General features: G+C 38.9%; 1 protein-coding gene across 4 annotated transcripts in view; it reads right to left on the bottom strand.

Annotated features, from left to right (window-relative positions):
• Positions 1-24519, bottom strand: part of ALPK1 (alpha kinase 1) — a 144859-nt gene extending 120340 nt beyond the window's left edge. For 2 of the 4 annotated variants that reach the window (XM_055385181.2, XM_055385182.2), the window contains exons 1-2: positions 24393-24519; positions 5994-6045 (exon numbers count right to left, since the gene is read on the bottom strand). The gene's annotated coding sequence lies outside the window, so the exon portion shown is untranslated. The remainder of the gene's footprint in view (positions 1-5993; positions 6046-24392) is intronic. The other 2 variants (XM_055385184.2, XM_055385185.2) reach the window with 1 other exon arrangement.

The following is a 24519-nucleotide window of genomic DNA, read 5'->3' as shown; positions in this document are numbered from 1 at the left end:
TGTAAAAATGGAAAATTTTGTGGAACATTAAAATAGCAGTGCATATTATGCAACTGACAAATACTCGTATTTGAATTTCATTTCAGTAAAGATCCATTAATCTTTTTGAATTTTGTCTTAGGAGAAAACTCACTAATCTACTGTCCCAAAATCTATGATGTTTCAATATATCAATGATTAAAATTATAGTTGTATGCAAATACATGGAAATTAAATAACCTGCTCCTGAATGATTGTTGGGTCAACAATAAAATCAAGGTGGAAATTTAAAAATTCTTTGAACAGAATGATAACAGTGACACAACCTACAAAACCTCTGGGATACAGCAAAGGCAGTGATAAGAGGAAAGTTCATAGCATTAAATACCTACATGAAAACGTGTGAAAGAACACAAATAGACAATCTAAGGTCATACTTCAAGGAGCTAGAGAAACAAGAACAAACCAAACCCAAACCCAGCAGAAGAAAAGACGTAACAAAGATCAGAGCAGAACTAAATGAAATTGAAACAAAAAAGACAAAAGATAAATGAAATGAAAAGCTGGCTCTTTGAAAAGTTAAATAAAATTGTTAGACCATTAGTGAGATTAACCAAGAAAAGAAAAGATTCAAGTAAGCTCAATTAGAAAAGAAACGGGTGATATTGGCTGGGCTTGGTGGCTCACGCCTGTAATCCCAGCACTTTGGGAGTCCTAGGCGGGAGGATCATGAGGTCAGGAGATTGAGACCATCCTGGCTAACACGGTGAAACCCCGTTTCTACTGAAAATACAAAAAAATTAGCCGGGCGTGGTGGCAGGCGCCTATAGTCCCAGCTACTGGGGAGGCTGAGGCAGAAGAATGGCGTGAACCTGGGAGGCGGAGCTTGCAGTGATCCAAGATCGCGCCACTGCACTCCAGCCTGGGCGACAGAGCAAGACTCCATCTCAAAAAAAAAAAAAAAAAAAAAAAAAAAAAAAAAAAAAAAAAGAAATGGGTGATATTACAACCAATATCACAGAAATACAAAAGATCATTCAAGGCTACTGAAAACCTTTACACACATGAACTAGAAGACCTAGAGGAGATTAATAACTCTCTGGAAGTATACAACCCTCCTAGATTAAACCAGGAAGAAATAGAAACTCTGAACAGACCAATAACAAGGAGTGAGATTGAAATGGTAACTAAAAAGCCACCAACAAAAAAAGTTCAGGACCAGATGAATTCACAGTTGAATTATATCAGACATTTAAAGAAGAATGGTACCAATCCTATTGAAACTATTCCAAAAGATAAAGAAAGAATCCTCCCTAAATCATTCTATAAAGTCAATATCATCCTAACATCAAAACCAGGAAAGGACATAACAAAAAAAGAAAACTACAGGGCAATATTCCTTATGAACATAGATGCAAAAATCCAGAACAAAATACTAGCTAACAGAATTCAACAGCATATAAAAAAGATAATCGACCATGATAAAGTGGGTTTCATACCAGGGATGCAGGGATAGTTTAATATCTGCAAGGCAATAAATGTGATACACCACATAAACAGAATTAAAAATAAAAATCACATGATCATATCAATAGATGCAGAAAAAGCATTTGACAAAATCCAGCATCTCTTTATAAGTAAACCCTCAACAAAATTGGCATAGAAGGGGCATACCATAAGGTAATAAAAGCCATTTGTGACAAACCTATAGTCAACATCATACCAAATGGGGAAAAGTTGAAAGCATTCCCCCTGAGATCTGGAACAAGACAAGGATGCCCACTTTCACAACTTCTATTCAACATAGCACTGGAAGTCCTAGCCAGAGCAATCAGATAAGAGAAAGAAATAAAGGGCATCCAAATTGGTAATGAGGAAGTCAAACTGTGACTGTTTGCTGATGACATGACTGTATACCTAGAAAACCCTAAGGACTCATCCAAAAAGCTCCTAAAACTGGTAAATGAATTAAGTAAAGTTTCAGGATACAAAATTAATGTACACAAAATCAGTAGCTCTGCTATACATCAACAGTGACCAAGCTGAGATTCAAATCAAGAGCTCAACCCCTTTTAAAATAGCTGCAAAAAAATAAATTACTTAGGAATATACTTAACCAGGGAGGTGAAAAGCCTCTACAAGGAAAACTACAAAATACTGCTGAAAGAAATGATAGATGACACAAACAAATGGAAACACATCCCATGCTCATGGATGGATAGAATCAATATTGTGAAAATAACCATATTGCCAAAAGCAATCTACAAATTCAATGCAATTGCCATCAAAGTACCACCATCATTTTTCACAGAATTAGAAAAAATAATTCTAAAATTCATATGGAACCAGAAAAGAGCCAGCATAGCCAAAGCAAGACTAAGCAAAAAGAACAAATCCGTAGGCATCACACTTTCTGACTATAAGGCCATAGTCACCAAAACAGTTGGTATAAAAATAGACACATAGTAATTTTAGAATGACTAAATAGAAATACTGTTAATGCAAAAGAGCCTTATCTATTAAATGCTCCATGGGTCCATAACTTGCAAACAATGCTGGTTCTGAACATGTACATGACCCCAAAGTCTTTGGTCATGTTCTCTTGTATTCTTCCTTACTCTCAGCGCACACCCTATAGGCAACAAAGCTGCCAACCTCACCTCATAAGTATGGTCTTTGCTTCTCAGTCTCTCTTCTTGCTGCCTGCTTCAGGGTTTCTCCCTGTTTAGTTTGGACCACTAGCCTCCAGGCTGGTCTTCCTGCCACTTGTCTCTTTCCCGGTTCCCATTCTTTATGCTTCATGTGCTGCCCAGATAGGTTCTTAGAAAGCAGAACTGACAGTGTTACTTTCCTACTTAGAAACTCCTGGCTCATTGTTGCCTATAGGATGAAACCCAAACTCCTGAACTTGGCGTGGAGGGTCCAAGTTGCCATGCTCAGCACTACCTGCCATTAGTGTCGCTTCTGCCACTGTGAACTTGCCCTTAGTACTCTGGAATGGTGTCCCCAGGACTCTGTTTTCAACTGTATGGCAGAGTCTAACATCATGCTCTGTCATAATTCAGTTACTTAACTGTCTCCCGGTAGACTGTGACTTCTGTGGGTGACCACAGTGTCTCACTCATTTTTTTCATCTCAGCTTCTCATGCTGTGACTAGCACACTGTAGAAGCTGTGTGAATGGACACATAAATGAATGAATGAATGTTCCTCTCCCCATTTTTATCTAATAAACTCATCAGTTTTCAAGTCTTAGGTTATAAAGGTGCTTCTCTAAAGACTTTCTTGACTCTAATATGGCAGAATTAATTGCTGTCATGGTAGTTGCATATACTCCAGTCTTCCATGTTAGGTCATAAGTGACAGAAGCAACCTGGAGGAGTGAAAAGGATATGAGCTTCGGAGGCAAATGACCCTGGGATAATCACTTAGCCTTGACACTCACTATCTGTGTCACCTTCAATAAGTAGCTCAGCTTTTCTGAAATGAACATTCGTTTCTTCATCTTTAAATGGAGTTAACACCACTTCCTCATAGGACTGATGCAAAGATTTAATAAGCAAGTAAAAGTTCATGACACATGAAAATTTCATTAAATTTCAGCACTTATTTCCTTCCCCCGAGGGTGAAGACCCTATTTAATTCATACCTAGGTTCCCAGAACTTCAGAAACTATAGAGATTCAATAAATGTTTGTTGAGTAAATAAATGATTCCCAGAGTTGTAGTTAGTCAAAAGTAGTGTAAGTATATACTTTAAAAAGGTCTTTTAAACTAATACAATTGTTTATTAATTCCTTTCTACTCACTTAGTATAAATATCACATCCTAATACCCTGAAATGTATTGAATCAAATTCTTCTCATTTTTATGACGATAGTATCTAAAGTATACACATGTCTTGTGGTTTGAGGCATATTTTCAGACCTTTCAATTATACTTCCATTTGTACATTTCCTTTATGTAGTCACTGTAAAGTATGTTTGTGAAGTGCTTGGATAATAAGTAACATTTATTTTGTAATGGTATATATATGTAATAATTTTAAGTAAGACGAAGCAAAATATAAAATTGTTCATACAGTGTAATAGCAACTCTGTAAAAAATCATCGAAAACCACTGACATTTTCTTCCAAAAGTAGAAAAATCCATCCTAAAATTTATATAGAATCTCAAGGGACTTGGAATAGCTAAAACAATTTTGAAAAAAGGAAAATTGGAGGACTCACACTTCCTGATTTCAAAACTTACAATGAAGCCATAGTAATCCAAACAGTAGTATAGACCATCAATGTATAAGAAGCCCAGAAATAAACCATCATATATAGGGTCACATGACTTCCAACAAGAGTGCCAAGACCATCCAATGAGGAAAGAATAGTTTTTTCCAACAAACGGTATTGGGAAAACTGTATATCCACATACAGAAGAATGAAGTGAGACCCTTACTTTACAACACCACATACAAAAATTAACTCATAATGGATCAAAGACACAAATGTAAGAGTTAAAACTAGAAAACTCTTAGAAGAACACATAGGAGGAAGGCTTCATGAAATAGGGTTTGGTAATTTTTTGTATATGAAATGGAAAGCACAGGCAACAAAATAAATAATAGATAAATTAGACTACATCAAAATTGAAAACTCTGGGCATCAAAGGGCACAATCAGCAGAGTGAAAAGGAAACCTATGAAATGAGAAAAAATATTTGCAAGTCATGGATCTGACAATGAGTTAATATCCAGAGTATATAAAGAACAACTGTAACTCAACAACAAAAAAATCAAACAACCCAATTAAAAAATGGTCAAAGCATTAGCATTTGAAACTACAGTTTTGGAAACTTAAAGCTAAGTTAATTTGGATCTGTTATTTGATTCATCCACTAAAGTTTTTTTGTTGTAGTTTAAAGTGCTTATCAGCATAATGATAAATGTCATGCACATTTGTGAAGAAACATCCTTTTTGGTTCCTTTTGGGAATGGGAGGCATTCCTTGATCTTTATGAATGACAGGTTACTGTTTTGCCTTACTTAACGTAGTGGAATAAAGCAGACAAAGCTTGAAAAAAATGGGCAAAGTTTGAAGACATTTCTCCAAAGAAGATATACAAATGGCCAATAAGTACAGAAAAAGTCCCCAACATCACTAATCATTACAGAAATGCAGATCAAAAGCACAATGAGACACTACCTCACACCCATTAAGATGGCTGCCATGAAAAAATCAGAAAATAACATGTTGGAAAGGATGTGGAGAAATCAGAACTCTTATGCAGTATTGTCACTGTATGGCAGTTCCTCAGAAAGATAAAAATAGAATTACTATATGATCTAGCAATTCTACTTCTACATACACCCAAAAGAATTGAAAGCAGGAACTCAAGGAGATATTTATATACCCATGTCCATTACATGATTAGTAATAGCCAAAATATGGAAGCAGTCCACTGAACGGATGAATGGAGAAACAAAATTGGTATGTACATGCAATAAAATATTATTCCACCTTAAAAAGGAAGGGAATTCTGACACATGGATGAATCTTGAGGACAGAAGCCAGTCACAAAAGGACAAATACAGCATGATATCACTTATATGAAGTACCTAGAGTAGTCACACTGATAGACACAGAGAGGAGAATGGTGTTTGCCAGGGGCTGGGGAAGAGAGAAACGGGAGTTATTGTTTACTGGATGCAGAGTTTCAAATTTGTGAGATAAAAAAGAGTTCTGTGGATGGATGGTAGTTATTGCAGTGCAACAATGTGAGTGTACTTAATACCATTGAAATGTGCACTTAAAATCGTTCAGATGGTACATTTTATGTGTATTTTACCACAATTTTTAAAAATTATTGAAGAATAATCAGAAGGAAATACAATAAAATGTGGAATGTTTGCCTCTAAAGTGGTACTTTTCTATTGTTTTCCTCTTCCTATTTTCTACAATGACTACGTATTGCTATGTAGTTAGGAAAAAATAACTTAACTCAAAAGTTTCATATGAAAACTTACCCAAAGTTTCGGTTCATTAGATTTCAATCCATTCCTGATTTAGAAGAACTTCCTAGTTAAGAAAAAGACATAAAAACAGAGGACTTTGTTATAAGAAGATGGAATAATCTCTACTCTATTTCTTGCATTATGTCACAAGCATTGTTGCATGCTTGCTATTCGAAACAGCGGATAAGGGAACAGGAAGATCAAGTTCCTGAGTTGCAAATGAGTGCAGAGAAGTTACAATTGTATCATCACTGTTCATCACTTTAGATATAAAAGGAAGAGGAATGTTACATCAAGGGAGACCAGATCCTGTCCAGAGTGCTTGACTGGGGACAAACCTCTTTTGGTTTCCTCCCTCCCTTAAATAGGGGAAAGGGCCTCAAATTTATCCTTAAACTTCAACCATAAAGGAGAGAAAACTCACCATCACAGGATCAAACTATCAGTGGTGGTCATATCTGATAATTTTATTATGCATGAAATAAAAGACTTTGTTGAAAAACCTCTGGGGTTGACATCTTATCTCCTGGAGTTCTGCAACTTTCATCCACTGACTTTAAAAAAGTCTATTTACTACTTTTGGGGCCTGCCAGAAAAACGGGAATCCCCCAGTTATTTAAACAAAAATGTTGCTAAAGAAGTTTGCAATAATAATTACTACTTTATTGTACATTAAAATGACAGTGTGGCCGGGCACAGTGTCTTGCACCTGTAATCCCAGCACTTTGGGAGGCTGAGGCAGGTGGATCATGTGAGGTCAAGAGTTCAAGACCAGTCTGGACAAAACATGGTGAAACCTTGTCTCTACTAAAAATACAAAATTAGCCAGGTGTGGTGGCACGTGCCTGTAATCCCAGCTACTCAGGAGGCTGAGGCAGGAGAATCGTTTGAATCCAGGAAGTGGAAGTTGCAGTGAGCCGAGTTCAGGCCACTGCACTCCAGCCTGGGCAACAGAGTGAGACTGTCTCAAAAAAAAAAAAAAAAAAGGCAATGGATTACTCTTCCCAGTAATTTACATTTTTCAACTCTCCTATAACCCTCTCAAAGGCCAGCTTATTCTCCTACAGCCCCTAAACCACCATCCTAGGTCGAGGTCTCCTGTTCTTAACTGCCACTTATGAACCTTGCTTTCACACACTCCTATCCCCACCTTTGGAATTCATGTCACCAGATTCTATTATCCCACTGCCCTTCATTGTTGCTCTCAGCTGCCAGTTCTCAGGGCATTTTGGCTCCTGGATCACTTGGTCTCTCCAAACCACTCTTATTCTTGGATATTTCAATAATCATGTGATGATCCAGGACTCTCCATTCCTTGAAATCCTTTCTTCCAAAGATGTTGTCCTTGACACAGCCTCAGTCACTCACTTCCATGGTCATACAGCCTAAATTTTGTTATCATCAATCACAGCAACTCTTCCAGATTTTCAAATTCACGAATCTCTCTCGCTGTTCACTACTACCCATCTTGTCCCCTTTTAGTCTCCAAAATCCAACAATCCTAAAATCCCACTGGGACCTCTATGGATCCTACTCCTGAACCCTTACTGTACTTTTATCATCCGTTTACCTTCTGCTCACTTAGGTGACTATTTCACGCTGTCTCTTCTTCCTCCATCCTCATCCTCATCAGATGAGGACTTCCGCAGGCTCCCACTCCCTTCTACGAATCTAACAGCAGCTGCATCCCACACTCTGTCTTCCCTTCTGCTATCAGAGAGGGACCACCCATGCTCTTATCTAAAACCAAGCACTCCATTTGGGCACTAAGTCCAGCTGTGTTTCTATTCAAGGGCAGCAGCATTTCTCTCCTCTTCCTCTCTCAATCTTTTACATCGTCAAGCTTTTGCTCTCCTTTGGCTCATTCCTATCTGTTTACAAATATGCCATTATTTCTTTCATCTTAGAAGAAAAATCTCTTCATCTCACTTTCATCAGTAGTTATTGTCGTTTTTAGCAAAATTCCTTGAAAGAATTGTCTCTACTTGAGCTTCCAACCTCTCTCTTCCCATTCTCTTTTAAACGCATTCTAATTAGACTTTTGTCCCATTATGCCACTGAAACTAATTTTGTCAAAGTCACTGATCAACTCCATGTTGCTAAATCCAGCCGTCAATTCTTCTTATTATTACTTTTTTTGAGATGGGAGTCTCCCTCTGTCACCCAGGCTGGAGTGCAATGAGGCAATCTTGACTCACTGCAACCTACAACTCCCAGGTTCAAGCGATTCTTGTGCCTCAGCCTCCCAAGTAGCTGGGATTACAGGCATTTGCCACCATATCCGACTAATTTTTGTATTTTTAGTAGAGATGGGTTTTCACCATGTTAGGCAGTCTGGTCTCGAACTCCTGACCTCAAGTGATTCACCTGCCCCGGCCTCCCAAACTGTTGGGATTACAGGCGTGAGCCACCATGCCCGGCCTCCAGCAGTCAATTCTTACTCCTTATCTTAGTTGATGTGCCAAAAACATGTGACATAAAGCCTCCCTCCTCTGCTGTGTTCCAGGAAACCATACTCTCTTGGTTTTCCTCCTGTATTACTGATCACTCCTTAGTCTTTTTGGCTGGTTCCTCCTCTTCTTCTAGATCTCTTGATGTTGGAGTATGCAAAGGCTCAGTCTCAAACTATCTTCCTTTCTCCATCTAAACCTATTCCTCGGTGATTTCATTCAGTTCATGGTTGTAAATACCACATATTTATTGGTAATCATCAAATTCCTATCTCCTGCCCAAACTTCACCTTAAACTTCAGATGCATATTTTCAACCGTAACTTGATATCTGCACTTGAGTTCACATTGAACCCTTGGTTGGCCTTTGTTGATGACTGAACCTTGTCAGCAGAGTGAAATGAAAGGCCAACTCTTGATGAGCTGGGCATTCAAAAGAGGCTGAATAGGAGCAGTTGGGGTTACCGGAAGGGCCATGCCTTGTGGAAGGAACTTGGCTGGAAGGAACTGCTTGGTTTCCTCCCGTTCACTTTCAATTTGTGCATGGGCAGCTGTAGTCTTAACAAGGTTTTCTTCTGACAACTATGACTTGGGGTGATAACTGTGTTGAGACACTGTGGGACTTCTGAAACCTGTCTGTTGCACAATAACTAAGGCTTTTCTGTTCTTTCACTGTGACTTCCTTTTTCACAAATAACTCCTGGCTTGCAAACGAGAGGTATTACCAGCCTAGTCAATGTTTCCAGATTTCTGACAAGGGCTAGATAAAGAAGTATTTAAATCATTAAAATCTTAAAGAGTCTCCGTGCTGTATTTGTCTTTAATATATTTTTAAGAATCTAGGCCAGGTGCGGTGGCTCACGCCTGTAATCCCAGCACTTTGGGAGGCCAAGGTGGGTGGATCAAGAGGTTAGGAGATCGAGACCATCCTGGCTAACATGGTGAAACCCCGTCTCTACCAAAAATACAAAAAATTAGCCAGGCGTGGTGGCGGGTGCCTGTAGTCCCAGCTACTCGTGAGGCTGAGGCAGGAGAATGACGTGAACCCGGGAGGCGGAGCTTGCAGTGAGCCTAGATCAGGCCACTGCACTCCAGCCTGGGCGACAGAGAAAGACTCCATCTCAAAAAAAAAAAGAATCTAGATTTTTAAAACATTATATCATTAGAAAGCAAAACAGTATTATTGTAAAAAAAATTTGGAGAAAAATAATATATAAAAGAACATAAGAATTATCTATGATCCTACTAAGAAATAAGCACTATGAATATTTTATAATTTTTTCTTTGTATAGCTATAGTATTTATAATGAAGTTTTAAAAAGTATAAGTTTTCAAAATTTAGCTAAGTATTCTTTGTCTGACTACAATTGACCAGTCTTTGTGCCTCTAGATTGAGATGCCCAGGTGTACTCAGAAATGATTTAGAAAAACACTGTGACCCCCTGTGTGTATTTTGGTGTGTGTGTTTCCTCTCACTCATGTTACAGTTAACTTGGTAATGTTTCTACACGTGCTATCTTCTGTTTTTCTTTCAGCCTTACTTTAAAGCTGGACATCCTCACCACTCTGCCTGCCCCGACCTACTTAACACAAACAACTAACCCCGATAGCCAAGCATCATCAGTGAGTGCTAACCTTTATCAAAACCCTTTCCTAGAAAAAATCTCTGATATCTTGGTATTGGGCCGGCATGGCGCAGTTGATAGCCGGAAGGAGGGAGTGGGGTAAGGCTAGAACCTCCCCTGGAGCTGGCTGTGAAAGTCAGGAAGGCACCTTGAAGGACAGACAGAGCTTCAGGTCCTTGGGAGAGTGTGCTCTGGCAAGTGTGTCATCTTAGGCAAAGTAGATCCAAACAGAGAATTGGCAGTTCTGGTAACCAGCAGGGTTAGAATGGATTAAGTGCGCAGCCTGAGGTAGAGAGATGGAGTCATGCTAACAGCCTAGCATAGCAAGGAGGTAGAAATAGTAATCATTACCATTTATTGAGTAAATACTGCTACCAATAATAGTCAACTCATAAAACTGTAGTGAGTATTAAGATAATATATATAAGCATTGTAACAGAAAGGCTGACACACAGAACATGCTTAACAAATACTTATTAAAGAATAATGCATGCCACTTATTGTTATTAACTATCATTATTCAGCACTGGTGAACAGATGAGAGTGTCATTTACGGTGGGGGAAGGGGGCTGCTTCCTTACGTCTTTAAACACTGCCGGCTCATGAATGTCCTCCACCCCATGATCTATTCACTTCATGGTGGATCCCAACCACACAGTAAGTCTCCTGCTTCCAAGTGAGTGCTTTTTTATATTCGTTGCACACTGGGTAACCTGGATTCTAATCCTGACTCCATCACAAACCAGCTACGTGTGAACTTGTGCAAGTCACCTTTCCCTGCTAGACCTCAGTTTCCTCCTTTCTAAAGTTGGGGATTTTTGCTAAAGTCTTTAAAGTCCCTTTCGATTCTATGATTCTGTAGTGCTACTTCCGCCCTCCCAAAGTTCAGCAGCAAGTGACCAAGGATCAGTGCCAGCCTGGTCTGCTACAGTAGGATATACATAGCACTTAATAATGGCTACTGTTTGTTTTTATCAAGCATTGCTATAAGGGTCTTAATATATTAACTCATTTAATTATCAAAAAAAACTTAAGGAAAATGGACATTGTTATCCTCATGTTATGGATGAGAAAATTAAGGCCGTTAGTGATTAACTTGGTCATGGCCAAAAAGCAAGGAAGAGACAAAGCTGATACTAACACAAGGAGTCAATGTATCATATTAAAAGCATCCTGTACTGCAGGTTCCCATTTACACTTGATAAAGGTAACCTAGATCAGGTGTCATTTTGAATAGATAGTAAAGTCTTGTTTTTAAATAACCTGATAGAACAAGAGCAAAAACTTGGCCATGCTATGGACAACCTGCTTTAAAACACATACCTGCTGATACAGAATCTATGGTATTCATTTTGGGACTCTTTAAATATATTTAAATGGAGCAAATATTCAGGGTGTGTTGTTTTGTTATGCAACACCAAGTCAAAGGAGGCATCTGGAAGGATCTGGAGCCTCTCAAATGTTACAACCTTCTACCATCTCTAGTTGAGTAGGTGTTATTATACACTTATGAGAAAATAGATGCAGTTCTCCAAGTGTTATGTTGATGAATTTATGAATTAATTTTTCAATTTAACCCATGGGGAAAATTTCATTTGTGAGCTAGAGAGTTTTAACAGTGGTAAGCTTCATTCAAAGAAAAAAAATTGAGAAGGACGTAGAGATCCATGAAATTTTATTTATTTAGCAAATCTGTATTGTCCACCTACAATGTGTCATGCATTGGGCTAGGTACTGGGAATTCAGAGATAAAAAGATATAGTCTTGATCTTCAAAAAGAGCTAGTTGTGTACAGAGATGAAGAAATCATCACAATTTATTTCAATAAGTTATTGAGTAGAGAAAATCTCTGGGTCCTAAGAAATGGCTAACCTAACAGGACAAAGTGGCCACTGACTTTAGTAGAAAGCAGTCATGTAAGTCAAGTCTTCCCAGGGGTAGTGACGCTTGAGCTGGGTCTTAGAAATAAAATAGGCCACAAAGGAAGGAAATGGTCTTGCAACAGGAAAAGTAATAGTGTTGACAAGAGTATGGCATGGTTGGGAAAGAACAAGTAACTTGACACTACTGAAGTTTAGCTTCATCTGGGGTATTGGAGAGGAATAAAAGATGTGGCTGGAAGGTGGCCGAATAGGAACAGCTCCAGTCTACAGCTCCCAGCGTGAGCAACGCAGAAGACGGGTGATTTCTGCATTTCCAACTGAGCAAATGGCACATGAGGAGATTATATCCCACACCTGGCTCAGAGGGTCCCACCCCCATGGAGCCTCGCTCATTGCTAGCACAGCAGTCTGAGATTGAACTGCAGGGTGGCAGCAAGGCTGGGGGAGGGGCGCCCACCATTGCTGAGGCTTGAGTAGGTAAACAAAGCAGCCTGGAAGCTCAAATTGGGTGGAGCCCACCGTAGCTCAAGGAGGCCTGCCTGCCTCTGTAGACTCTACCTCTGGGGGCAGGGCATAGCTGAACAAAAGGCAGCAGAAACCTCTGCAGACTTAAATGTCCCTGTCTGACAGCTTTGAAGAGAGTAGTGGTTGCCCCAGCACGGAGTTTGAGATCTGAGAACAGACAGACTGCCTCCTCAAGTGGGTCCCTGACCCCCGAGTAGCCTAACTGGGAGGCACCCTCCAGTAGGGGCAGACTGACACCTCACACGGCCAGGTACCCGTCTGAGACAAAGCTTCTAGAGGAACGATCAGGCAGCAACATTTGCTGTTCAGCAATATTTGCTGTTCTGCAGCCTCTGCTGCTGTTACCTAGGCAAACAGGGTCTGGAGTGGTCCTCCAGCAAAATCCAACAGACCTGCAGCTGAGGGTCCTGATTGTTAGAAGGAAAACTAACAAACAGAAAGGACATCCACACCAAAACCCCATCTGTACATCACCATCATCAAAGACCAAAGGTAGATAAAATCACAAAGATGGGGAAAAAACAGAGCAGAAAAGCTGAAAATTCTAAAAATCAGAGTGCCTCTCCCCCTCCAAAGGAACGCAGCTCCTCTCCAGCAATGGAACAAAGCTGGATGGAGAATGACTTTGACGAGTTCAGAGAAGAAGGCTTCAGATGATCAAACTTTTCTGAGCTAAAGGAGGAAGTTTGAACCCATCGCAAAGAAGCTAAAAACCTTGAAAAAAGATTAGATGAATGGCTAACTAGAATAATCAGTGTAGAGAAGTCCTTAAATGACCTGATGGAGCTGAAAGCCATGGAACAAGAACTATGTGATGAATGCACAAGTTTCAGTAGCCGATTCGATCAACTGGAAGAAAGGGTATCAGTGATTGAAGATCAAATGAATGAAATGAAGCAAAAAGAGAAGTTTAGAGAAAAAAGAGTAAAAAGAAATGAACAAAGCCTCCAAGAAATATGGGACTATGTGAAAAGACCAAATCTACGTCGGATTGGTGTACCTGAGAGTGACGGGGAGAATGGAACCAAGTTGGAAAACACTCTGCAGGATATTATCCAGGACAACTTCCCCAACCTAGCAAGGCAGGCCAACATTCAAATTCACGAAATACAGAGAAAGCCACAAAGATACTCCTTGAGAAGAGCAACTCCAAGACACATAATTGTCAGATTCACCAAAGTTGAAATGAAGGAAAAAATGTTAAGGGCGGCCAGAGAGAAAGGTTGGGTTACCCACAAAGGGAAGCCCATCAGACTAACAGCGGATCTCTTGGCAGAAACCCTACAAGCCAGAAGAGAGTGGGGGCCAATATTCAACATTCTTAAAGAAAACAATTTTCAACCCAGAATTTCATTTTCAGCCAAACTAAGCTTCATAAGTGAAGGAGAAATAAAATACTTCACAGACAAGCAAAGGCTGAGAGATTTTGTCACCACCAGGCCTGCCCTAAAAGAGCTCCTGAAGGAAGCACGAAACATGGAAAGGAAAAACCAGTACCAGCCACTGCAAAAACATGCCAAATTGTAAAGACCATCAATGCTAGGAAGAAACTGCATCAACTAACGAGCAAAATAACCAGCTAACATCATAATGACAGGATCAAATTCACACATAACAATATTAGCCTTAAATCTAAATGGGCTAAATGCTCCAATTAAAAGACACAGACTGGCAGATTGGATAAGGAGTCAAGACCCATCAGTGTGCTGTATTCAGGAGACCCATCTCATGTGCAGAGACACACATAGGCTCAAAATAAAGGGATGGAGGAAGATCTACCAAGCAAATGGAATACAGAAAAAGGCAGGGGTTACAATCCTAGTCTCTGATAAAACAGACTTTAAACCAACAAAGATCAAAAGAGACAAAGAAGGCCATTACATAATGGTAAAGGGATCAATTCAACAAGAAGAGCTAACTATCCTAAATATATATGCACCCAATACAGGAGCACCCAGATTCATAAAGCAAGTCCTTAGAGACCTACAAAGAGACTTAGACTCCCACACAATAATAATGGGAGACTTTAACACCCCACTGTCAACATTAGACAGATCAATGAGACAGAAAGTTAAAAAGGATATCCAGGAATTGAACTCAGCTCTGCACCAAGTGGACCTAATAGACATCTACACAACTCTCCACCCCAAATCAACAGAATATACATTCTTCTCAGCACCACATCACACTTATTCCAAAATTGACCACATAGTTGGAAGTAAAGCAAGCCTCAGCAAATGTAAAAGAACAGAAATTATAACAAACTGTCTCTCAGACCACAGTGCAATCAAACTAAAACTCAGGATTAAGAAACTCACTCAAAACCGCTCAACTACATGGAAACTGAACAACCTGCTCTTGAATGACTACTGGGTATGTAATGAAATGAAGGCAGATATAAAGATGTTCTTTGAAACCAATGAGAACAAAGACACAACATACCAGAATCTCTGGGACACACTTAAAGTAGTGTGTAGAAGGAAATTTATAGCACTAAATGCCCACAAGAGGAAGCAGGAAAGATCTTAAATTGGCATCCTAACATCACAATTAAAAGAACTAGAAAAGCAAGGGCAAACACATTCAAAAGCTAGCAGAAGGCAAGAAATAACTAAGATCAGAGCAGAACTAAAGGAGATAGAGACACAAAAAACCCTTCAAAAAAATTAATGAATCCAGGAGCTGGTTTTTTGAAAAGATCAACAAAATTGATAGACCACTAGCAAGACTAATAAAGAAGAAAAGAGAGAAGAATCAAACAGATGCAATAAAAAATGATAAAGGGGATATCACCACCAATCCCACAGAAATACAAACTACCATCAGAGAATACTATAAACATCTCTATGCAAATAAACCAGAAAAACTATAAGAAATGGATAAATTCCTCGACACATACACCCTCCCAAGATTAAACCAGGAAGAAGTTGAATCCCTGAATTGGCCAATAACAGGCTCTGAAATTGAGGCAATAATTAATAGCTTACCAACCAAAAAAAGTCCAGGACCAGACAGATTCACAGCCGAATTCTACCAGAGCTACAAAGAGGGGCTGGTACCATCCCTTCTGAAACTATTCCAATCAATAGAAAAAGAGGGAATCCTCCCTAACTCATTTTATGAGGCCAGCATCATGCTGATACCAAAGCCTGGCAGAGACACAACAAAAAAAGAGAATTTTAGACCAATATCCCTGATGAACATCGATGCAAAAATCCTCAGTAAAATACTGGCAAACCAAATCCAGCAGCACATCAAAAAGCTTATCCACCATGATCAAGTGGGCTTCATCCCTGGGATGCAAGGCTGGTTCAACATAAACAAATCAATAGATGTAATCCAGCATATCAATAGAACCAAAGACAAAAACCACATGATTATCTCAATAGATGCAGAAAAGGCCTTTGACAAAAGTCAACAGCCTTTCATGCTAAAAACTCTCAATAAATTAGGTATTGATGGGACATATCGCAAAATAGTAAGAGCTATCTATGACAAACAAACAGCCAATATCATACTGAATGGGAAAAACTGGAAGCATTCCCTTTGAAAACTGGCACAAGACAGGGATGCCTTCTCTCACCACACCTATTCAACGTAGTGTTGGAAGTTCTGGCCAGGGCAGTCAGGCAGGAGAAAGACATAAAGGGCATTCAATTAGGAAAAGAGGAAGTCAAATTGTCCCTGTTTGCAGATGACATGATCGTATATCTGGAAAACCCCATCGTCTCAGCCCAAAATCTCCTTAAACTGATAGGCAACTTCTGCAGTCTCAGGATACAAAATCAATGTGCAAAAATCACAAGAATTCCTCCACACCAATAGCAGACAAACAGAGAGCCAAATCATGAGTGAACTCCCATTCACAATTGCTTCAAAGAGAATAAAATACCTAGGAATCCAACTTACAAGGGATGTGAAGGACCTCTTCAAGGAGAACTACAAACCACTGCTCAATGAAATAAGAGGACACAAACAAATGGAAGAACATTCCATGCTCATGGATAGGAAGAATCAATATCATGAAAATGGCCATACTGCCCAAGGTAATTTATAGATTCAATGCCATCTCCATCAAGCTACCAATGACTTTCTTCACAGAATTGGAAAAAACTACTTCAAAGTTCATATGGAACCAAAAAAGAGCCCACATCACCAAGACAATCCTAAGCCAAAAGAACAAAGCTGAGGGCATCACGCTACCTGACTTCAAGCTATGCTTCAAGGCTATAGTAACCAAAACATCATGGTACTTGTACCGAAACAGAGATATAGACCAATGGAACAGAACAGAGCCCTTAGAAATAATACCACACCTCTACAACCATCTGATCTTTGACAAACCTGACAAAAACAAGAAATGGAGAAAGGATTCCCTATTTAATAAATGGTGCCGGGAAAACTGGCTAGCCATATGTAGAAAGCTGAAACTGGATCCCTTCCTTACACCTTACACAAAAATTAATTCAAGATGGATTAAAGACTTAAATGTTAGACCTAAAGCCATAAAAACCCTAGAAGAAAACCTAGGCATTACCATTCAGGACATAGGCATGGGCAAGGACTTCATGTCTAAAACACCAAAAGCAAAGGAATAAAAGCCAAAATTGACAAATGGGATCTAATTAAACTAAAGAGCTTCTGCACAGCAAAAGAAACTACCATCAGAGTGAACAGGCAACCTACAGAATGGGAGAAAATTTTTGCAATCTACTTATTTGACAAAGGGCTAATATCCAGAATCTACAAAGAACTCAGACAAACTTACAAGAAAAAAACAAACAACCCCATCAAAAAGTGGGTGAAGGATATGAACAGACACTTCTCAAAAGAAGACATTTATGCAGCCAACAGACACATGAAAAAATGCTCATCATCACTGGCCATCAGAGAAATGCAAATCAAAACCACAATGAGATACCATCTCACACCAGTTAGAATGGCAATCATTAAAAAGTCAGGAAACAACAGGTGCTGGAGAGGATGTGGAGAAATAGGAACACTTTTACACTGTTGGTGGGACTGTAAACTAGTTCAACCATTGTGGAAGACAGTGTGGCATTTTCTCAAGGATCTAGAACTAGAAATACCATTTGACCCCGCCATCCCATTACTGGGTATATACCCAAAGGATTCTAAATCATGCTGCTATAAAGACACATGCACACGTATGTTTATTGTGGCACTATTCACAATAGCAAAGACTTGGAACCAATCCAAGTGTCCATCAATGATAGACTGGATTAAGAAAATGTGGCACATATACACCATGGAATACTATGCAGCCATAAAAAAGGATGAGTTCATGTCCTTTATAGGGACCTGGATGAAGCTGGAAACCATCATTCTCAGCAAACTATCGCAAGGACAAAAAACCAAACACCCCATGTTCTCACTCATAGGTGGGAACTGAACAATGAGAACACTTGGACACAGGAAGGGGAACATCACACACCGGGGCCTGTAGTGGGGTTGGGGGATGGGGGAGGGATAGCATTAGGAGATATACCTAATGTAAATGACGAGTTAATGGGTGCAGCACACCAATACAGCACATGTATACATATGTAACAAACCTGCATGTTGTGCACATGTACCCTAGAAACAAACCTGCATGTTGTGCACATGTACCCTAGAACTTAAAGTATGATTAAAAAAAAAAGATGTGGCTGGAGAAGCATGTAGCTGGGAGATCAAGAAGGCTATAAAGATATGTGCTCAGAAAAGGAGGCATCTGAACAGCATGATCTGATACAAATTGTTCAAAAACAGCCCTGCACCCAGACTAGAGACGGAGGAGATCACGGTATGGTGCAGGATGCTGATGGCCTGAACCAAGTGAGAATGGATCGATATGGTAGATTCAAAAGACATTTAGAGAATGGAATCAGTGTGACTTCAAAATTGATTAGCTATTGTTGATTAAATAAAAAAGACATCTAGGGTGACTTCAAAGTTTTTGGCTTGGCTGAATTTGGGGTGAATTTTAGTGCCAGATAGCAATATAAAAATTACTGGTGGAGGCAGTAAATGATGAGTCCAATTTTGAAAATGTTAGAAGTGAGATGCCTGTGGAATACAGAGTAGAAATGGTAAGTAGGCATTTGGATAGGAGTCTAGACTCAGGGAGAGGAATGGCAGGGTCTTTAATATATTAGTGTTAAGTACATCCAAGGTGAACATACAGTAAGAGAGAAAGAGGGTAGAGAACAGAATCTAACACGTATAATGGGGCAGAGAAAGAGAATAGAGAAGTAAGAGCAGCCAGAGATGTGGGAGGAAGATCAGAAGATCAGATGTGTCAGGAAGATCACTCAAGGTGATATGGAAACCAAAGGAGGGAATTTAGAGAAAAAGTGTTAGTATCATAATAGTGTCATAATTTTAGAAAGAGAGAGAGAGAAAATAAAGTCTAAAAAGCAGCCTTTGCGTTTGTCTCCTGGGAAGCCTCTGATACATGAATGTAAGTAAGTTCAGGGCAAATGCCAGATTGCAGGGAGGTAGAAGTAAAAGGTGAAGAAATGGAGCCGAGGAGTAGAGGCTTGTCTATGGAGGAATGTGGCTGAGAGGCACAGGAGAGAAAGGGAAGTAGCCCAAGAGGGATGTAGCTGCAAAAAGGGGTTTGTTTGTTTGTTTGCTTGCTTGCTTTTTTCAGGATACTCACACTTAAGCATGCTTACTACCGCAGCAGAGGGCTGAGAAGGCAGCGTCCTCCTGAAAGAGGAAAAAGGAAGGGGACAGACTCCAGTTGTAAGGATTAGTTTGCCTTGCCTTGGGGAGGCAGGACACACTTTTTACTGAAACAGACAGGAAAGAGGCAGAGGTGCTCTGGTTGCATGAGGTTTTTAAGTAGAGGGCAGGGGAGGGGGAGGAAGGAAGTTGATGGAGTTACCTGCTTTTGGGCTGAGAGTAAGAAGTGAGGTGGCAGAACTGGAGCTTGAGGAGAATGAAAAACCTTCAGTAGAGTACCTGAGAGGAGTGGCCCGGGAAGCTGCCCATCAACAAGTAGAGGGATCTCCAGGTAGCACCAAGGGTCCAGCTGAGAGTGTGACCAAGAATTTTAGTGTCATTAATTGTGTGGAGTTTTCTCCAGAAGCCTTTAGGCTTTATCCTTTGTTAAGCACTTACGATTGTGCTTAGTAATTATGCTTAAGGACTGAGGGGCCTGTGGGAACAGGTAAGTGATGGCTCAGAGGAATGGTGACTGGGAGAAATGAGGGCAGGGACCAGCACCTAGAGGTCTTGACAGATGGGCTAACGAAAGCAGAGATGAAGAAAGAGGGCTGTTTTTTAGGGAGTTGGATACTGAAGTATAAAATTTGAGAGCTAGACCCTGTCTCAGGGACTGTAAGCTCCAGGATGTGAATCTGAGAGTCAGTGGTGAGGGAGGAGAAGGGTTTTGGAGAGAGAGGTCATCGAGTGAAGGTTCAGTTGTCCACAAAGACACTGTAATTGGATGATGGGAGGATATGCGGTGAAAATGCATCTGTAAGTCGATAGCTCACTCAGGCTCTAAAATGTGAGCCTAGCCCAGGAAGTAGAACTTGCAATGAGCCGTGATCACAATCACATCACTGCACTCCAGCCTGGGCAGCAGAGTGAGACCCTGTCAAATAAATAAATAAATAAATAAATAAATAAATAAATAAATAAATAAATAAATAGAACGTGAGACTGCTGATACAGAATATACGGTATCTTCTGTATCCCATGTATCAAATGCCCCAGAGGATTTCTCTTCCTACAAGTCTCTATCACAAGTGCTTGATGAACATTCTGGTGAGAACATGTGCTTGGGAATAAGGTGATCAGAGGTCACTTTACTGAGTGAAAATATATTCAAGGGATGTGCCCCAAGAAGACCCCACAGAGAGCTAGAAAGAGCGGAAAGCTAGAAGGAGAGCCTAACCTTATCTACATAATGGTGCAGGAGTCTGTATAGCATGGAATTAACACAGTAAGGGCGCTTCTAACAGTTGCTGAGCTGCCCTGGCAAGCTGCGCCTTCAGAAGCCTAAACCAAGTTTCTCATGTCCCAAGGAAGAGGGTAGGTTTAGAGTAACACAAAATCTGGGCTCAAAGGTCTTCAAATGTTGCTTATTGAGTAACCTGCAATCTTCAGAAGTGTATGTCGAACCTAATACATTAATATATCAAAAGAGATGTTACCACTTACAGTTTATTATCTTTCACAATAATTATTTGGGGCATGACCTCAGGGAAGAAAATTTCTCGGTAATGATATAGTTATCTTGGAAAATGATGACGGGCTGACCAGCAGTGTCCAAACTTTAATTAGAGCTGAAGTTATTGTGAAGAAATGCCAACTAAAAGGACATATGATGAGGTTCTAAATTTTTTTTTGTAGAAAAAAAGGTAATTATGAATGGACAAGGCTTTTGCTGGCAATTCTGCAGATATTTTGGGTGCTTATTATGCACTGATGGAGAATGCACCACAGAAACCAGATGTGCTGGGGTTAAGGTCAAAGCAGTGCTGGGTGAGCCAATGACACAATGCATTTTGAGGTGCAGTAGGAGTATATACAAAGACATGACAAAATTGAATATAAGTACAATATGTGCAGATATAAATTACTAAATCCAAAATACGGAAATCCATAAGAACAAGAAATGAGTTAAGAGGTTATTTGCACAAAGGTCAGGCCAAGTTTCCATTCCCCCTTCCCTGTCTTTTTTTTTTTTTTTATCTTTAAGCCAAAAGAATTATTAGACTGAAGTAAAAGCTACAGTTGACAGAGAAGCAATCAACACAAGAAAAATGAACCAATAGTAAGTGTTTCAATTGGTGTTTCCTTCTCTGTTCACTGACTCCGCTGCAACTGTTTGTTCCTAGCACTGAGACTCCGTCCTCTCTTCTTTCACATAGCTGGTTATTTGTATGCCAAATAAAAAGAAGGAAAAACTTTTATCTTCCAAAGCTGCATAGTTTTATTTACTATATATTATTAGCAATATAGTTCTATTTAATAAACCATATTTGTTTTCTCAAAAAATGATATATAATAATTTAAAAATTTTTTTTAAGAATATCATGTTATGTAGAAAGAAATAGAAGGAAGGGAAAGAATCTATCACTGTAAGACAACAATCACTTTTAGAATATTTCTGAATTTATGTCTATACCATTTTATGTAAATACCTGCATGCATACAAGTTATTCAATCCTGAGTCTGTTTTTCACTTAGTATTTTCTGTGCTGGTACTGTTTTTTATCCTATCATGTTTTATGGGTACAGTATGTTTTGCTTAACCTCCCCCTTTTATGAGAATGCTTGCAATTATTTGTTATTACGACTTTATGATGAACATGTTTGCGAATTTTTCCCTTGTCTATAATTATTTCCCCCTTAGGATGGATTCCCAGAAATGAAATTATTGCATATAGCCATTGGCACATACTATGACCCATTAATAGCCCTTGATCTAGATAATGTTTAAAGTCCCCCCGGCCCCTGAGTTCAGAAGTTCAGTGAAACAAGCAGAATGAACCTGTAGTATTCACGCTGAGACATTTCACCCTTTCTATCACTCTTATTTGAAAAAATATTGGCTATCTTCTGCATCCCTTCAATTATATGATAATTTACGAGGAAATATAATAGTTTATTAGACTACAGGTGTGATAAAAGTTTGATAAAATATTTCTCTGTCAAATACTTTGTACATCTATACTTAGGAAATTGAACAGATTGCATTATCAACTGAGCTCTGTAACCAAGGCCCAGTAAAGTTCAAAGATACTGCACTGGCTAAGAAAATATCCACTTCTCAAATGCATTAGTGTAGCATGTCTGAAACTTTAGCCATTTGCATGCCATCTTCATAATTTTTGCCAAATCTGCAGATTACCTGTAATATTATTTATTTAATCATTTCCTTAAAATCAATAGTAAATTAGCTCAACTTCTTACTTAACACTTTCCTGAACAATAGTATTCATGAAATTCTAGGTTTTATAAGCAAATTATGTTAATTTATATTAAGCTAGCAAATAACTCAAAATTTTGAATTTTAGACATGTACTGCCTAAAATCAGTAGCATGTATACCATACTTAGGAAAAGTTGTATTTGTATGTATCTGATATTTAAGTTATAATCATCTCTTCTTTTCTTCAGACATAGAAGAATGATAGCACCAGATGATATTCTTTCTTTTAAGTTTGTCTATCCCACAGTTCTCTACAAATAAAGCATATTACAACATTCTGCAAAAACAGTTGTCACCATCAATAACAAGAAACAAAGACTCCCCCACATAGAGAGGCAACAAATACAATACAAAATACAAAAAAAACAAAAATATGGAATATATTTTCACCAAAAGTTTAAATGCTCATTCCTTTAAGAGTTCTTCAATCCACAGATATTCAAAATTTCAAGAAAGAAAATCATTTACAATGAACAGCTTATGCCAAAAAGCCATCATTCTCTGCAATAGATTAGAGAATAATAAAAGCAATTCATGCCTTGTGTTCATGGGAAAGGGATCAGTAAAATTGTTTGGAATAGAAGGAGCCATGGAATTTCAGAAATATCTTGAAATGCACAAACTTAATCTTAAGGAAAACTTCAGGCTCTAAATCCAAACCTAGATCACATGGCACTTGCTGGGAGGTATTGTTACAGCTTAACACATCAGCAAAGCTCATCACAGTATTATTACATATGATAATGCCTAATATCCATCATAATTTACACATGCCTTTTCTTTACAGCTTAAAATAGATTTTGAAAAGTTTAAAGTAATTATTGGCTTCCTACTCATGCAGATAGAGATGCTATACAATTTTGGTGTCTTCTTGGCGGAAGAATTTGAGAGATTCATCTCAGATTTAAAAGATCTTTGATATGGGGAATAAGTTATTTCTAAAATAATTTTAAGTATTTTGTTTCTCTTGAGGCTTGAGGTTGATGGGGCGGGAAGGAGGTGGGAAGAGAGAAGTAAATTGTTTCGGTCAGCAGACAAGGACTGGACTTGACATTGGTTCTAGAGTCTAGAGTGTATCCCAAGTGCATAAATTATACCCCAAATTAAATGGATATTGTTTCTTATAAGAGAATTAGTGGCACAAAGTAAAAAGAAAGTAAAAGGGAGAGAGAGAGAGACAGAGAGAGAAGTATATATTGCAAGCAGAGATGCTATTATATTGTGGCATAAAGTCCTCTCCTTCCTGATCCTGCCTCTGTTTGTACCCTCACCCATCCTCAAATCCCAAACCATCTTAAAGGTTTTAATTTGTGGCTTTCCAAAGTACTCTAAAGTACTAATTTCAAACACTAGAATTTTTTAACGAAAGGATTCTTCTAAATAGACATGCAAAGGAATTTAATTTTTATGGATGCTTTGACTCTAAACAATGCTTCCACGCACTCAGAATTCCCGTCAATTCACCCATATGAGATAAGTAAGTCTCCTGCCTTATCTACCTGTTTCCTAGCAAAATTACTGATGCTGTCATAAAAGTGGTAGTTTCTATTATTACCTATGTATTCCAGGCAAAAGTCATAGAGTTTTTTTTCAAACAAATAATCCTAACAATCCTTTAATTAAACATCTCAATTAAGTGACAAGTAAGACCAGAAGCTCAGTGACTTAAGAAACCTGTTATTAAAACCTTATGAAAAACTGGTTTGCCTTCTCCCCTTCGTAATGACTACAGTTTACTATTGTACGTAACTCTTCCCTTCTCTCCCTCCCCTTCCCCACTCCACCCCCTTCACCCCACCAACTCACCCTCCCCTTTCTGGAAAGTTTCTATTATAGAAGTGCAAAGGTTCTTAGAGCTCTAAAGTTATTTAAATATAAACAAGATCAGCAGATGGAAACTGAGTCAACACTTAAGACAAATACTTCCTCATATATTATGCCATCTACTGCGTTTTGTCATTTAAAGGATGATACTCACTTTTATCTTAAAGAGGAAAAGTACTTTAAGACCAGAAAATCTAACTCTGAGCAGAGTTAATTCTGGTACAGCCTCTCTGAAATACACTGTTTCTCATAAACGGCTTCAGTTTCAGGAAGTAGGAATT

The sequence above is a fragment of the Gorilla gorilla genome, chromosome 3, assembly GCF_029281585.2.
Source record: "Gorilla gorilla gorilla isolate KB3781 chromosome 3, NHGRI_mGorGor1-v2.1_pri, whole genome shotgun sequence".
Taxonomy (NCBI): domain Eukaryota; kingdom Metazoa; phylum Chordata; class Mammalia; order Primates; family Hominidae; genus Gorilla; species Gorilla gorilla.
The sequence above is the reverse complement of the archived record's forward strand: the minus strand, read 5'-3'. Positions and strand labels throughout refer to the sequence as shown.